General features: G+C 40.3%; 1 protein-coding gene and 1 long non-coding RNA gene across 3 annotated transcripts in view; one reads left to right on the top strand and one right to left on the bottom strand.

Annotated features, from left to right (window-relative positions):
* LOC108434744 overlaps nt 1-14,359 on the bottom strand; it is a 263,953-nt gene that overhangs the window by 164,731 nt on the left and 84,863 nt on the right. The gene's annotated exons all lie outside the window — the stretch shown is intronic.
* LOC108434742 (E3 ubiquitin-protein ligase Midline-1) overlaps nt 1-14,359 on the top strand; it is a 76,639-nt gene that overhangs the window by 19,884 nt on the left and 42,396 nt on the right. The window contains exon 1 of one of the 2 annotated variants that reach the window (XM_017710096.2): nt 6,330-6,539. The exons of the other annotated variant lie outside the window; for it this stretch is intronic. The gene's annotated coding sequence lies outside the window, so the exon portion shown is untranslated. Of the gene's footprint in view, nt 1-6,329; nt 6,540-14,359 lie in introns of those variants that run through there. 2 annotated transcript variants of the gene reach the window in all.

Raw genomic sequence — 14,359 nt, 5'->3', positions numbered from 1 at the left:
TCAAGTGAGAACTATCCAACATTTCACCGCAGCTGTAAGGTTTTAATCAGAGACCATAGTGGGTTTAAAACCCTCTCTCTCTCTGGCCAAAAATGACTCTCACTTCTGCTGGACACTGAGGATCCACTCGGACTTTATTAAATGCCATTAGAGGTCTAATCACCTCTGTGCCAGTCACACTGCATTATGTGTGAATTGTGCTTAACACAGAAGTGAAAGGCAGCGCACTAATATGCCCGTGATGATCCCCCCTTGGTTGGAGAGGATTAACTGAACTGTATGCGTTATTACTGAGAGGGAGTAATACTCCTCTTTGACTGCCACAGCTCTGTTGAAGGAGTAAGAAATGCATTGCATTTTAATTGGAACATAGAGACAATCTGACAGGTGCAGTCTTTATATTCCAGCTGTAGCCTTCCAGTAATTCTGTTGCAAATATTTGCTGTACTGTCTAAGCTTTACTTTGACATTTTAGAATGTATGTAAATCAGTGACTGCGCCATGATGATGCGATGCAAGAGTAGGACAAGGCCCAGTTGTGTTCAATGAAAGACCAATGTGAAAACTACACAATATGAATGATGGAGTGGGTGAAGGGGAGGACTGCGCAATAAACTGTACATTTATTGTTATTGCCATGAGGTTCTGTGATAAACATACCATTAAAAATGCAATGACAGAACAGATCAAATGACCTAATAAACATCCGAGAGACACCACTGCCAGCACAAACCATTAGGAGCCCAAAGAGCGCTTCTCTGCATTGGGATTTAGCTCTACTTTTACACATAAGGGATAGAAGAGAATACAGTGTAGGATTTACAGAAAATGCTGTTGAAGTTATACGGACTGTTTTTCAGCTTTTTAGTGCACAAAAAAATGCTTTCAGTTCTGCTGTAAGGAGCTGTTAGTCGTTCATCATCATCATCATCATCATCATCATCATCATCGCCGTTAATCGCTTAGTCCAGAGAATCCCAGACAACCCTGCTCCCCCGCAACTTCCTCCAGCCCGTTCCCGGGGACTCCAAGCCGCTCCCAGGCCAACTTGAAGATGTAATCCCTCCAGCGGGTCCTAGGACGACCCTGGGGTCTTATCCCGGTAGGCTGTGCCTGGTACAACCCCACTGGGAGGTGTCCAGGGGGCATCCGAATCAGATGCCCGAACTACCTCAGCTGGCTCCTCTCAAGGCAGAGGAGTAGTGGCTCTAATCAGAGCTCCTCCCGGATGGCCGAGCTCCTCACTCTATCATATAGCTTGTAGCCCGCCACCCGATGAAGAAAGCTCATTTCCGCTGCTTGTATTCGCAATCTCGTTCTTTCGGTCATTACCCACAGCTCGTGACCATAGGTGATAGGTAAACAGGGACCTTCGCCTTATGGCTCTTCACCACCGTATTACTGCTGCTACACCACCGTGACCGTATTACTGCTGCTGCCTGTCCCAGCCTGTGGCCGATCTCACGATCCCTTGTTAGTAGTTCATTTCATTTTATTTTGAAAACCTTGACCTTGTGGATATTAATGATATTGGTTTAGTTTTAAGAATGCATCCAATAACAAATTGGTTCAACTGCTAATGTTGAGGTCAAAAATTAGTTGTCAAGATTCTGAGAAGACGTTTTCCTCTGAAATCACCCGACAGTTTTTTTTATTTGACATGATTCTCATGTTTTCGCAATAGGTAACATTTAAGGATATATATTTTTATGCCAAAACAAATATGGGCAAAGTTTAAAGCGCAGTAAATTGCATTTATTTATTAGGAGTGAATGGTGAAAACAGACAGGTTAAAACTGTTTTACCTGAAAAGACAAAGGAGAGTCTGCACACAAACGGTTTTGACCAACGTTTCACCTCAAAACTTACTTCACAAGAATTTTTATCTAAAAAGTTGTGTCTCTGGATCCATATATACACTGATCTCAACTCATTTTCAAGTAGTAGTAGGACTCCCATCCATGCAAAACTGTTTTAGGTCACTGAAAATTGACCTTTTGGAATACATTCTCCAGAGTGGAGATTTTACAAACAAATTGTTCATGGGCAGGTCAAATAAAAGATCGTTTTATTGTTCCGACAGTTCTCTCCTCATGTGTGGTCAAAGCTGTATTGAGCTTCAGGATTCATTGATGACCAGGGTCTTCCTGCGTGCTCAGTGTTACGCCTCAAACTGGCTCTTCTAGTGTTGCAAACTACATTTCCCTTGAAACTGTGGAGGAACACGTGACTAAGGACTTCCCTGTAGCATCAGAGTCCCTAATGGACTCCATTACCCAGGAGTCAAGAGAAGATCACATGACCGGTGACGATTGGTCTCGATTACTGACTGGTTTCACCTGTGTGGTCTTTGTCATATGGCTGCTATAGTTTAGTATGAAAGCCCGGGCTTTAATTAGGTTCAGTGAGAAGTATTGTTTCCATTGTGAAATTGCTGAGCGGTTTGCTGACTCCTATCTCTGTTTTGTTCTGACTTTGATCTTATTTTTCGACTCTGATTTTTGCCTTGCCCTTTTGTTCTGTTTACTGGATTTTGGATTTGTGCTTCTGACCCTTTTTGCCTGTTGTTTCGACCTTGTCTTTTGGATTGCCCTTTTGTTTTGCCTGCCTGGTGAGATGATCACACTTGTAATCATCTATTCTCTTTCAGTTTTGACCCACGCATGTACTTTGACGATGACTTTGCCTAGTGCCTAGTCTTTTCACTTTTATCCACATTTGTCTGGAACTTGCTGACTGCTTATGTTCAGTAATATCTGGTTTAATTACTAACAAAAATAATTTGGCTTTGTTTTATCATTAGAGAAAAAATCATTTGTACATTTCTTGCTTTTGTATGTTCAACACTGATAAAGAAAAAAAGGTTTTCAAGAGCAATGCAATCTGGAAATCTTTCTCCTTCCCAAAGCTTACTAAATGGTGACCACAACTCAACTGTCTCATTCCTGTAGCTTACTAAACAATGACCACAAGTCAACAGTCTTGTTCCCACACATTCCAAAATCATGACCATGACTCAACTCTCATTGGCATAGTGTAGTCAGCAACACCTCTGCCTTCTACACCATAGACTGGAGTTCAATCCCCTACCTGGGCAAGCACCATACACTATACCAATAAGAGTCCTTGGGCAAGACTCCTAATATGATCTTTGCCTACCTGTCTAAAATGATCAAACTTTAAGTTGCTCTGGATAAGAATGTCTGCCAAATGCTGTAAATGTACATATATGTAGTTCCCACACCTTACTAAGTCATGATCTCAACTCAAACATCTCATTCCACTGCCTGATTAAACATGACCATGACTCACTTATCTCATTCCCACACCTAACCAAGTCATAACCACAACTCAACCATGTCATTCCCATGCCTTGCTAAGCTGTGGCCATGACTTATCTTTACTGCTAAGAAGTGTCACCAGAGGGACATAAAATAACATCATGCAGAAGGAAAAATGATGCTTCCATCCATCCATCCATCCATTTTCTAAGCCGCTTCTCCGTCAGGGTCGCGGGAAAATGATGCTTCCATGCATCCAAAATTAAAGATGCACACAATGTTAGATATTTTGATTATTTTGATCATATTATTGACAAATTTTTGCCCTTCTTCCTCTGAATTACTGACTGACTGATCATAATCACACTGACTATGCTGATTAATCATTCATGGAAATAAATGCTAGTAGCAGCCTAGTTTTAAATGAACTGTTTACTCAACATGCTTGTTTTTATATTTATGTTGGTTGTAACATCATTATCTCAGCTCTGACCTGGCCTCTGTAACATTATCCGGATGAGTTAAAAATGGAACGTGGTCCACTGAAGCAGACAAAGCAATTTTAAGCAGTCAACAAGTAGAACATGCCCTGGAGCTGCTTACTCAGTTTGTTTGCGTGACCCCACACAAGACCCACAGGCTGGGAGATAAAACAATATACTTAATTAACAAATGGTCGCCTTCTTTGCTGTCATTTGGGGTTAGCATAACTGTGATCTTGCCATTCTGAAGGACAAACCATGACCTACATATTAATAATTAACATGATGGCATGGAAAATTACAAGAAGGCACAGTTCTGGCTCTTCGTAAGGGTCCCAGTTCACAAAGGTGCAGTATATCTTGCAGCAGCTTATATTACTTAAAGCAGCTCTTTAACAAGCCATCTGAACTCACTTTAGTGGTCAAAGGGCATGAAGACAAGCAGTGCTCTCAGGATTTTACAGGAGAGACATAACAGAGTGACAGAGACAGAATGTCTTTTCTGAGTCTAACTGCCGTGCACAATGACTTTATGTACTACTGATATCCTTGTAAACAGCACAACAGTTAGCTATAGATGAAATACAACCAGTTTTTGTTTTTGAAAGTTAAAAAAGTCAGATAACATCTTGGAATGAAGGAAAACAGGACACGGGTTGTAAAGATGCTGAGAATAGATGCTGAATCACAGCAGAATAGAGGACCCTCTCCTGCAGATAAGATCTGCACCTTAGTACTGACAAGATGGCATTTTGTGCTGCTCTGAGAGCAGTCTTACTGTTTTCTGTCCTGGTTAAAGGCAAAATTTTAGGGTGGAGAAATTTTGTCCTAAATCAGGGAAAGCAGAACCTGCCCTTAACGTCTTGTAGAACCAGCTTTGCTTGTTCCTTTATTGGGTTTGCCAAAAGAGGCAAAGACCCTGAAATTCCAAGCATTCCAGAAAGCAAAAAGCAAGATTTACTGTTCCAAAAAACCTTTAAAATTCAAAGCAAACTGTGTTTGATCCAACGCAGGAAAGAGAGAGAAGGCATATTTCTTCAGCAATATAAAGCATGTTTTTTATCCAAAACCAATTTAAAAGTAATAAGCAAAATGGATGAAAGGCATAGCATTTGGCAGCCCTGTCACGCTGTGGGTTCAACCTTGCTTACTAAGTTATTATGTACTATAGCGCATTAATGGGCCCAGTTGTGAGTCATGCACCAGTCTCTGTGCAAGATGCCAGACACTTTTTAGAGTCTATAAAGATTAACTGTTTATTTGCTTTTTGGGTGCTAAAGGAATGTCAACTTTTGAGGAGCTCACGCTGTGTTCTCGCTGAAAGATTAGAGGGGAAAAAAGGAATAAAGCAATGCAGAGTAATTTCTTAAAGAATTAGCCCTTGCTGGGAGTACTCAGACGTCACGATGAAAAATGCCTGGATGCAGCACATCCGAATACCAATGGTGGGTTCACTAGAGCTCCTCTCTTACTGTTTATTTACCCAATGCTTCTCATACATCCCGCTTCAATGTGGTACATATATGAGATATCAGACCATTATGAAAAACAGGGATTCTTTCTCGCTTGCAATTAATTCTCGATAAGCACAGCTGGCAGCCAGAGAGTCTCAGTGTAAGTCAAGTGAGGCAAACGGGCGTTAAAGCACCATGTGGCAACAGTTAAGAGGCGTTATGGAGGTCTTTGGCCTTCTGGATCAAGGGCAACGTCAGGCCACAGTGACCCATTAGTGACCCATAACATTCCTTTCGTCTTCCTTGTAGAGTGGCAGGCTGAAAAATGCGTGAGCAACTGACTGATCCTGCTATTCACTAAAACATCACTTAGTGGTTGCTAATAAAAACTGACTTAGCTCAGCTGCAATGCCTGAGAGACTGTGTTTGTCATTGTGTCTTCTTGACCTGTTGGGAGAGATACTGAGTTTGTGTTGACATGTGGAGTTGGGAGACCTCAGTCATCGTGAGTTACTCGCTGTTGGTTAAACATAATCATTGGATTGAGGCTTGGCTGTGTGCGGAAAATCCGTATTGAGACGATTCACTTGGACTCATTGCCTTTGAAAAGTGAAAGAGAAAGAAGAAGAAGCATTCTATTGAAGTTAGTTTATGAAACAGGTCTTCATTTCCCACCTGTCCTTTCTCCACTCCCTGCAATTGTGTGTTTATAAAGAGTGGAGCGGCGTGATTAAGTTGACAAACTGAGGCTTGTTTACAGGACCCAGGAAATAAATGGGAGAATAAATTGAGGGCGACAGATGAGACAATCTCAGATCAGATGACTGGGAGAGAGACAAAAACAAAGAGAAAGAGAGAGAGAGGACAAACATGAGAAAGGAGAAAATCTTGCCTGGAGATGTGAGAGACATAAATCCTGCTATAGCCATTCAAGCAGCCTGACAAACCCACATCACTTGAATATCTCCTCCCACCTGTCTCGTCATTGGTCTACTTCTGCAAGCCCCCACCAGTGCATGTTTACCCTGCCCACCGCTAGAATGCAAGGGGGAGGAGCTGAGTTAACAAGAGGTGGCCCGATGCTCCTCCTGCGCTGCTCTAACCAGGGGAAGGAGGAGTGGCTGAAGAGGAAAGCGAGCCGGTAGAGACAATGACACAGGCAGACCCGAACGTGCTTGCTCTCCAACTTCTCAGAGAGCTGCACAGAGAGTGAAAAAGAGCGGCCGGAGCTCAGAACGCCAGGAGAACCTGAGCACAGTCTCACTGCCTTTCCTCCCCCTTTCGCTGTGTGTGTGGATGATGGAATTTTAATCATGTGGAAGGTGAGTAGAAGCGGAGCTGTGGAGGCGGATGACAAGAGTGTCAGATTATAGGTACAGCAAAACAGTTGGTCATGTGTATCAAAGAGACATACTTGGATTATGAGGAACGTTATGTTGGTTGCTCACATAAAAATTCAGGTAAAAAAGCTCATGGCTGAACTCATAACTTTGACTACTCAGTTATTCAATTCAGACTTACTATGAGTAAGCAATAACTTCTTGGTGCCCAAGTCGCCAAGTGAGTACCGCTTCTCAGGAAGCTGTCAGATTCAGAATTGCCACATTACTGAACAACAAACTCTCTAAATGCCTTCTTAAAGCAAATGCAAGATCAACCCATTAGTAGAGCTCCAAACGGTCCAAGATGCAGGCATGCGAGAACTGCTTTAGCTCTGTTTGAGGGAGTGTTTTTTGCTGTTGAGTCATTTTGGGCTGACCTCATTTTCTGCTTAATTGCATGAATTCTCTGCCCAGTACTTGGGAAGAAGGCACTGTACAGGCAATGTGGGGACGATTGCAAGCCAGCAGCTGTTCAAAGGTTGCATATCTGTGAGTGCTTCTTAGGTGTGCAATTGTATAAACTGTAGATGCAGACTGTAGTGTGGGTTGGCTTACTAGACTTGAGTCAAGGAGAAAGAAGGATATGGCAACAGCGTGCTCTGTTTTGTTTATTAAATGTGTCGCATGCTTCAGAAGCATGATGGTGACAGAAGCTGACACAGATCAAGTCCAACCTTCTCCAGATCAGATGAGCTTGTCTCCATCACTGGACATCAAAGTTTTCACAGAGTGCCACCTATTGTTAGAGCACAATGTGGCACATGGACTGGCCCATGACTTATTTTGTTAACTCCATTAAGGAATCTAAAAGGCCCTCAAACCTTTCAGGTTAAAGATTTACCACAGCAGCGTAGGAGCAATGACTCTCTCACCATACCGTCTCGTACTGCTACCAGATAAGCTCTGCACTCTTAAGAGGCTGCTGGAGGCTATGGTTTGATAACCTCTATCTGTATCTCTGACATGATAACTAACAAACAGCAAGAGGCATTTCCAGTCCTTGGTTAATGTTAATCTGCCAAAGCCTTTCTGACTTCAATAAGTATGAACCTTACCTACTTGATTTTCCAAGGAAGCTCTGCTTCTGCTGAAAGAACAGGGGAAAAAAGTTCTGCAAAATCATGCTGGCAAAGCCAGTCTCAAGAATATGTTGAGCCCTGTGGAGCTGAAGCTGATCAAGGTTTCCCCTCTAATTCTGCTCTGGACATGTTCCAATGGGAAACATGTCAAAACGTATCTCTCTACCTTTTTTCTCTACTGCCTTTCCATCCTAATGCATATTTACATTGATTTGATATGTGCTCAGGCGACTCTGACTCTATTCAATGAACAGCTTGTTGAGTGATTCTTGGCAATATCTGCACCATTGAAAGGCTGTATGGGAAAAAAAAATGCTCCTGTATCAAAATGTTACTCACAGTCCAGTGCACTGCTCTTAGGCAGGCACTGTTTCTATCTGGATGTGGTACAGAAAAGGACAGAGAAGTCTGTTTGGTTTATGGCATTCTTAAAAGCGGGCAGTGTTGATAGGTCTTGATAAGTCACTTATTTAAGTGGTCCTTTGGCAGATGCACTGGCTTTGTGCTAGTCCACATTTCTACCACCAGAGGGTGCTCCTAAGGTCTCCTTTCACAGCAAGATCTCCTAGAACATACAGTCCACATTGCTGGCGTACAGCCAGTATCTATTTGCCACGCACAATTTGGGTCACCTATCCTCTGCCCCTCCATTAATGGTCAATTTCTGAATTCATGGAGACTAGTGGGATACTTTTTAATCACTTTCAAACTACTGGTGCCAATCCCTCCTCCCACCTCACTGCCATATCAGTGACACTGCTGGTCTGCGGATGGTCAGAAACACAGTGGTCCTGTGGTCAGAAACTGATCAATGATGAATGGGGTAGAGGATGGCTGACTGTCTTTAATTGTATATATATATATAGTATATATACATAGTAGACCTATAAAGTTCCAGGGGGTGTCGAGAATGAGGAATTAGAAGAGAGGTGTTGAAGTCGACAACTGAGAGTACATGAGTTGGTATACTATATTGTATATCCACAGCTTGTAGACTAAACAGGAGTACATCAACACACCTAACATTACAAAACTTCTATTCTTGGCTACCATGTAAATGCAGGTTGTGTCTAATGCTGGAAAGAACAGGGCATCAGCGGTGATTTCTACAATAATCCTGAAGGGTGATGATCATAGTGTTCTGACTCGTCCAGACAGTCTGGTGTCAGGACAAGTACAATCTTAATCCCACTCATTTTTTTTAATTCCATTAACACATTTAGCTGGCTTGGCCCTTGGAAAAAACGTCTGGCTCCACTGACTTACATTAAAAGTAAAGTATTTTTTCCTTTTCCTGTAAAGTTACTATTTTGGAGATACAGGGTTTTTTTCTGACAGCAGCACATTTCTTATGAAGGCCTACAGATAAATGAACAAGCAACAAACTAACAAAAGCAACAGCAGTGAGCCTCCACTATAATAAGAATCTATGAGCAAAAGCAATAGCCATTAATCACACTGGCTGTAGATATGACCTACATGACATATACACGTGAAGAAAGCATAGATGCCCTTAATAGATGTCACATCAGTGATGAAAACTGGAAAATGTGCTCTCTCTTTAGGCTTTTTAGGATTTTTATGTTAAGACTCATGTGAGCTCTGCAACAGCAACATGAAAATAATGTTAATGAAGTACTCAAAGCAATAAATACTTTCTGATGAAGCTTATTTTGTCCATTTAGCTATAACAAAATCCTTTACTCCATGGGAAAATTGATTGGGGTTAATTATTTTAAATGTTTGTATCCACTGTAGTATCCACTGTAAATGTGATTTTTTTACAATAATGAAATGTACAGATAGATAGAAAATATATATATATATTTCACTACACTCTTCATATATACACGCCTTCCCAAATCTCTTAAAATTGATACAAAGAATTGACACTAATCCTGAATGACTTTAATGACTTCAGTCTGTGAAAAATAACACCATTTATAGTAATGAAAGCAAGACCTCAGACACTTCATCAGTTCATATGTTCACATAAATCATTCACTATGTGGCGCTGTCATTTGACAGGTGTTGTCTGAATATGAAACACTTTTTAGCCTTATCTTCCATGTAACTTTATGTTTGGTAAACATTATGTGCTCATGTTAACATTCCTGGGTTTGAGGCTTGTGGCTGATTTTTGCTTATAAATGAATAGCAATAAGTCTTTGTATTCCTGACATCGCATGTCAGAGCCAAAATAACACCATAATTTATAGTCAAGCATCTGTCAGTGAGGTATGCAGGCTTCTGACTTAGACAGGAATGAACAGTTGACAGATATGCCACACCACGAAGCTGGGATCATCTTGGGCTGGAGTGGTGTACTGAATTATTTACATTCAGTTAATTCAGGTTTTCCTGATGTCTTCTTGCTAACCTATTTTATATGTTTGGTACAATCAGGCGGCCACAAGATCTTTCACTGACCTTTAACATGAATCACTGGTTTTTCTCCTTGGTATGATGAGTGACTTTGTTTTATTGTTTGAACATTTCAGCTATAAATCTATTGACATCTATTGACTATTGTTCAAATGATTATGCATTCCATTGTTTCCTTCATCTCTTATGGAGTTTCTTCTTTTGGGTTGTGGTTACTTTCAGTGTTTCTTCTTCACGCTCTCAAAGAGTTCTCCAAATCTTGGCTCCCCTCAGTGGGCCTCAGTCTCCAATATCGTTGTGTTCTTAAACTGCAGAATTGTTCACACCTTTGTGCTGCTGAGTGGGTGTAAATTCTGTTCTTACCTACCTAATTTCTTTTTATGAATGGGGCCCAATGTTTCTTCAAAGTTCTTTCTTTTGAGCCCCGGTTGCTCTCAGTGTTTCTTCCTCGTGTTCTTAAGTCTTGGTTCTTCTCAATGTTTCTTCCTTATGTTCTTACAGAGTTCGTCTTTTTGAGCCTCGGTTTCTCTCAGTGTTCCTTTCTAATGCTCATACATTCTCAGAAAAAAAAGGTAGTAAACTGTCACTGGGGCAGTGCTCTTCTCAGTGCGCATCTCAGTATCTTTAGTCAGGGAACATAACTGCAGTATAAACTATTGAAATTATATTTTAAGTTATACTGACTCCACACACCCTGTCTTGTCTCCAGGCTTTTTATTTTATTGTTCTGTTTTAAAACATGAGGTTATGAAAAAGGGACAAATAAACATCTTTCACCTGGGAAAAACTTATGTAAGGTACACAGTTGCACCCTAAAATCACTGTTGTACCTTTGATGGAACATTTACATTTTTCTACCTCAATGAATGAAAAAAGGACCTGCACTTTCTTAGGGAGTTTTTCTTGTCACAGTTGCCTCTGACTTAATCATTATGGGTAAACAGTATTTCTGTAAAGCTGCTTTTGGGTCTACGGCTCTTGTGACACATGCTGTATGAATAAAAATTAATTATACTTGGTAACCAGGAACTGAGATCAGAATAGAACTGCCTCCTTTTTTCATAATTTATTAGTTTTTGCTTTATACATGAACAGCATTACAATACAATGCAATTGAAGCAAAATGTGTTTGCTTTGTCTTGCACTGCATTTAACCCTCCTCCTATATCCCTTCCCTGTTAAAGATAGGATGCAGGATATGCAGGGTCAAATTAAACATTAGCATACGTAAAAATAAATGAATAAATAATCAGCAATACTACTACCACTACCACTACTGATAATAATGTTGAAAATAATAATAAACATGATAACCTTAGTAGGTTCTACAGTTATTGCCTCTCCATATCTACAAAGTAGCAGGTTTTGCTTAATGCACTGCCTTTTTTTTCTTTTTTTGATTGTATAATGTTTAAGGTGGCATGTTATTCTAGAACAATCACCAAATACCGAGTGCCACCGAGAACCACCCACTCCTTGAGTGGCTGGTTTTACATGTTGAATGTTGTGTTTTGCAGCTATTCACAGTGCTGCATCAACTGCCCTGTTGATGTGTCAAAGGACGTTTCTCACTTGAAGGTGTTTTTTCAGACCTCGCCTGCAACGTAGTTGCAGTTTAAGTCATCTGTTTGTTTCTGGTTATGGCAGCTAATAATAGGTGCCCTTCACACTGCAGATGCACAAAAAAGGAAGAAGAAGCAGAAAGCATGTAATTTGAGATTCTGTGATTACAGCTCAAGACATAATGGTGGTTGCTGTTTGTTTGATGTCAAACGTGTATTAGGGTTTTTGGTTGAAATAACACACTCTGCCTCACACATCTACACACTAAAACACACATATGCATACTTTTTTAGCCTTGTTTCTCCTGTTGCTGTCTCTAGGTAACATACAGTCATTTATTCCATGAAAGGCTACTCGCTGCCACGATCCAATGCTTACTTTCACCTGAAAATAGCAGATGGTTCAAATATCAAACAGGATTATTGCCCCGTCGTAGCTCTCATATCTACTCCACATTATAGCAACACCATCTGTCAGAGGAGAGAAACGGCAACCTTCAAATGCTCCGCAGCCGAGTATTTGTTAAATATGTCAGGGCGGTGACATGGCATGATTCGCAGATGCGGCCTCTTGTTTGGTTAGCTGGAGTTATTGGTATGTGTGAATGAGATGTTTTGCTAATGCTGGAGTACATTAAAGGTGTAGAAGGTTACTTCATTTTTCATAGTGATGTTGTGACATACCGTCATTGACCTTCACATGCGTAAACAGATGCTCTGAGATGTAGTGTCATTAACCTTTAGTGTCACACTAGTGTTATGACACGCTGCCAGCATGTGCATGCATACTGTACAACACTGACATAAGCGCACACACACACACACACACACACACACACACACACACACACACACACACACACATATGAGCATACATCATACACACATTCATATGCACATAAACAAGTACAGGCTAGTTTGTATTCCTGTCACGTTGTGGCAAAAAATGATATCTTGGTTTGTGAAAACATCCTAAATCTAATGAAAATATCTAGTATTTCTTATGAGTGTCAAAGTTAACATAAATTAATAACACAAAATTTTTAGTGCCGTAATGCATTTTTGTAGATTGATCCATCAAGCCATCTGTAGTTCCAGTCTAAAGCCGAGCTGTTTGTGTGTAGTTTGTGTGTATTGGCACACAACTAATTAAATGCCAAGATCCACTGATGGCTGCCTAGATCAAAGTTATTTCCAGCTACGGCAAATGGTTGGTGAATGAGGCCCATTAAAAAAAAACAAAACAACAACAACCGAAAAACAAAACGTACACCTCAGTTGCTGGTAATATTAATAATTCAACAGACTACACTGGACAGTGCTTGTGTGAGACTCACACTTTGTCTAAAGACTAAAGTTAAGTACTTAAGTCTAAAGCTAAATAATCTTAAATTATTTTTACAACAGTCTCCAAAATGGTAACTTTACAGGACAAGGAAAAAAACATGCTACTAATGTAATTCAGTGAAACCAGGCTTTTTTTACAAGGCCTTTTCTTTTAGTCCATTCATCATGAAATTATCACACAATGTACAGGGCAATGCCAAAAACTGGTAAAGGAGGCTTACACATCCTACTAACATTGTGCAAACTACATATATAAATCATCATATTTGTGTGAAGTCATTTCAAACAGCCTTCCTCACAGTGTTATTCATTAACATGGACAAAGGTACACTGTACTGCAAAAAACAGTAGAAACAGCAACACTTTGCAACCTGAATTTTGTAAAATTAACAAAAACAATTAAATAAAAAGTCCCCACAACTAAGTACAAAGTACTGTACAAAGTACAGTAAAACCACATAGAGCGAAAAACATACTTGAGTGAGACAAAAAAAAGCATTTAAACTTAATCAATGAAACTTAAGTATTCAGTTTCAATAATACTTGTGGGAAATATAGTAAGAAATACAAACTAAAATAAGTTTCTACCCCTTTCCCACATCAAACTCTTTAGCTTTTCCAGCAACCTGTGAACACTTGTTGACCCTACAAAAAGCCAATTTCAACATTCAGGATTCAAGAGTTTTATTGTCATATGCACAGCAGAACAGGCAGTTAGGCAGTTACACTGTACAATGACATTCTCACTTTGCTGTTCCTCTATTCACCAATATAATCTTAATATAATCTTAGAAGAAAATAGAAAAAATAGACAATATACGAAGAACACTAAAAGCAATAGTAAAAAAGTACAAAAGTACAGTTTTATGTCTAAAGTTGAAAGAAAAAATAAAGTTACATGTGCATATGTGCAAGTATGTAGAGCAACTGTTCATAAAGTGCATGTTGCAAGTAATGTAAATGTAAACAGTAATGTTCTGTCCAAGTAATAGATGTAAACAGTGTAGTGTTCTGACAGCAGTGGTACAGCGTATGTAAGGTGCAGTTATTGAGTGCAAGGTTGGCCAAGGTTAAACTGGTCCAGAATGGGAGTGGGGGGGGGGGGGGCGTTAGTGAGTGAAATACCACCTACACAAACTGCAACTTCAAGAAACTTGTAAGTGCACACCTACACTGTATTATGTGGTTGGTGTAGTGTAGTGGTTAACACCTCTGCCTTCTACACTGTAGACTAGGGTTCAATCCCCCACCTGGGTAAGCACCCTACACTATACCAATAAGAGTCCTTGGGCAAGACTCCTAACACCACCTTCGCCTACTTGTGTAAAATGATCAAATTGTAAGTCGCTCTGGATAAGAGCGTCAGCCAAATGCCATAAATGTAAAT

This window comes from Pygocentrus nattereri, chromosome 12, assembly GCF_015220715.1.
Source record: "Pygocentrus nattereri isolate fPygNat1 chromosome 12, fPygNat1.pri, whole genome shotgun sequence".
NCBI classification, from domain to species: domain Eukaryota; kingdom Metazoa; phylum Chordata; class Actinopteri; order Characiformes; family Serrasalmidae; genus Pygocentrus; species Pygocentrus nattereri.
The sequence above is the reverse complement of the archived record's forward strand: the minus strand, read 5'-3'. Positions and strand labels throughout refer to the sequence as shown.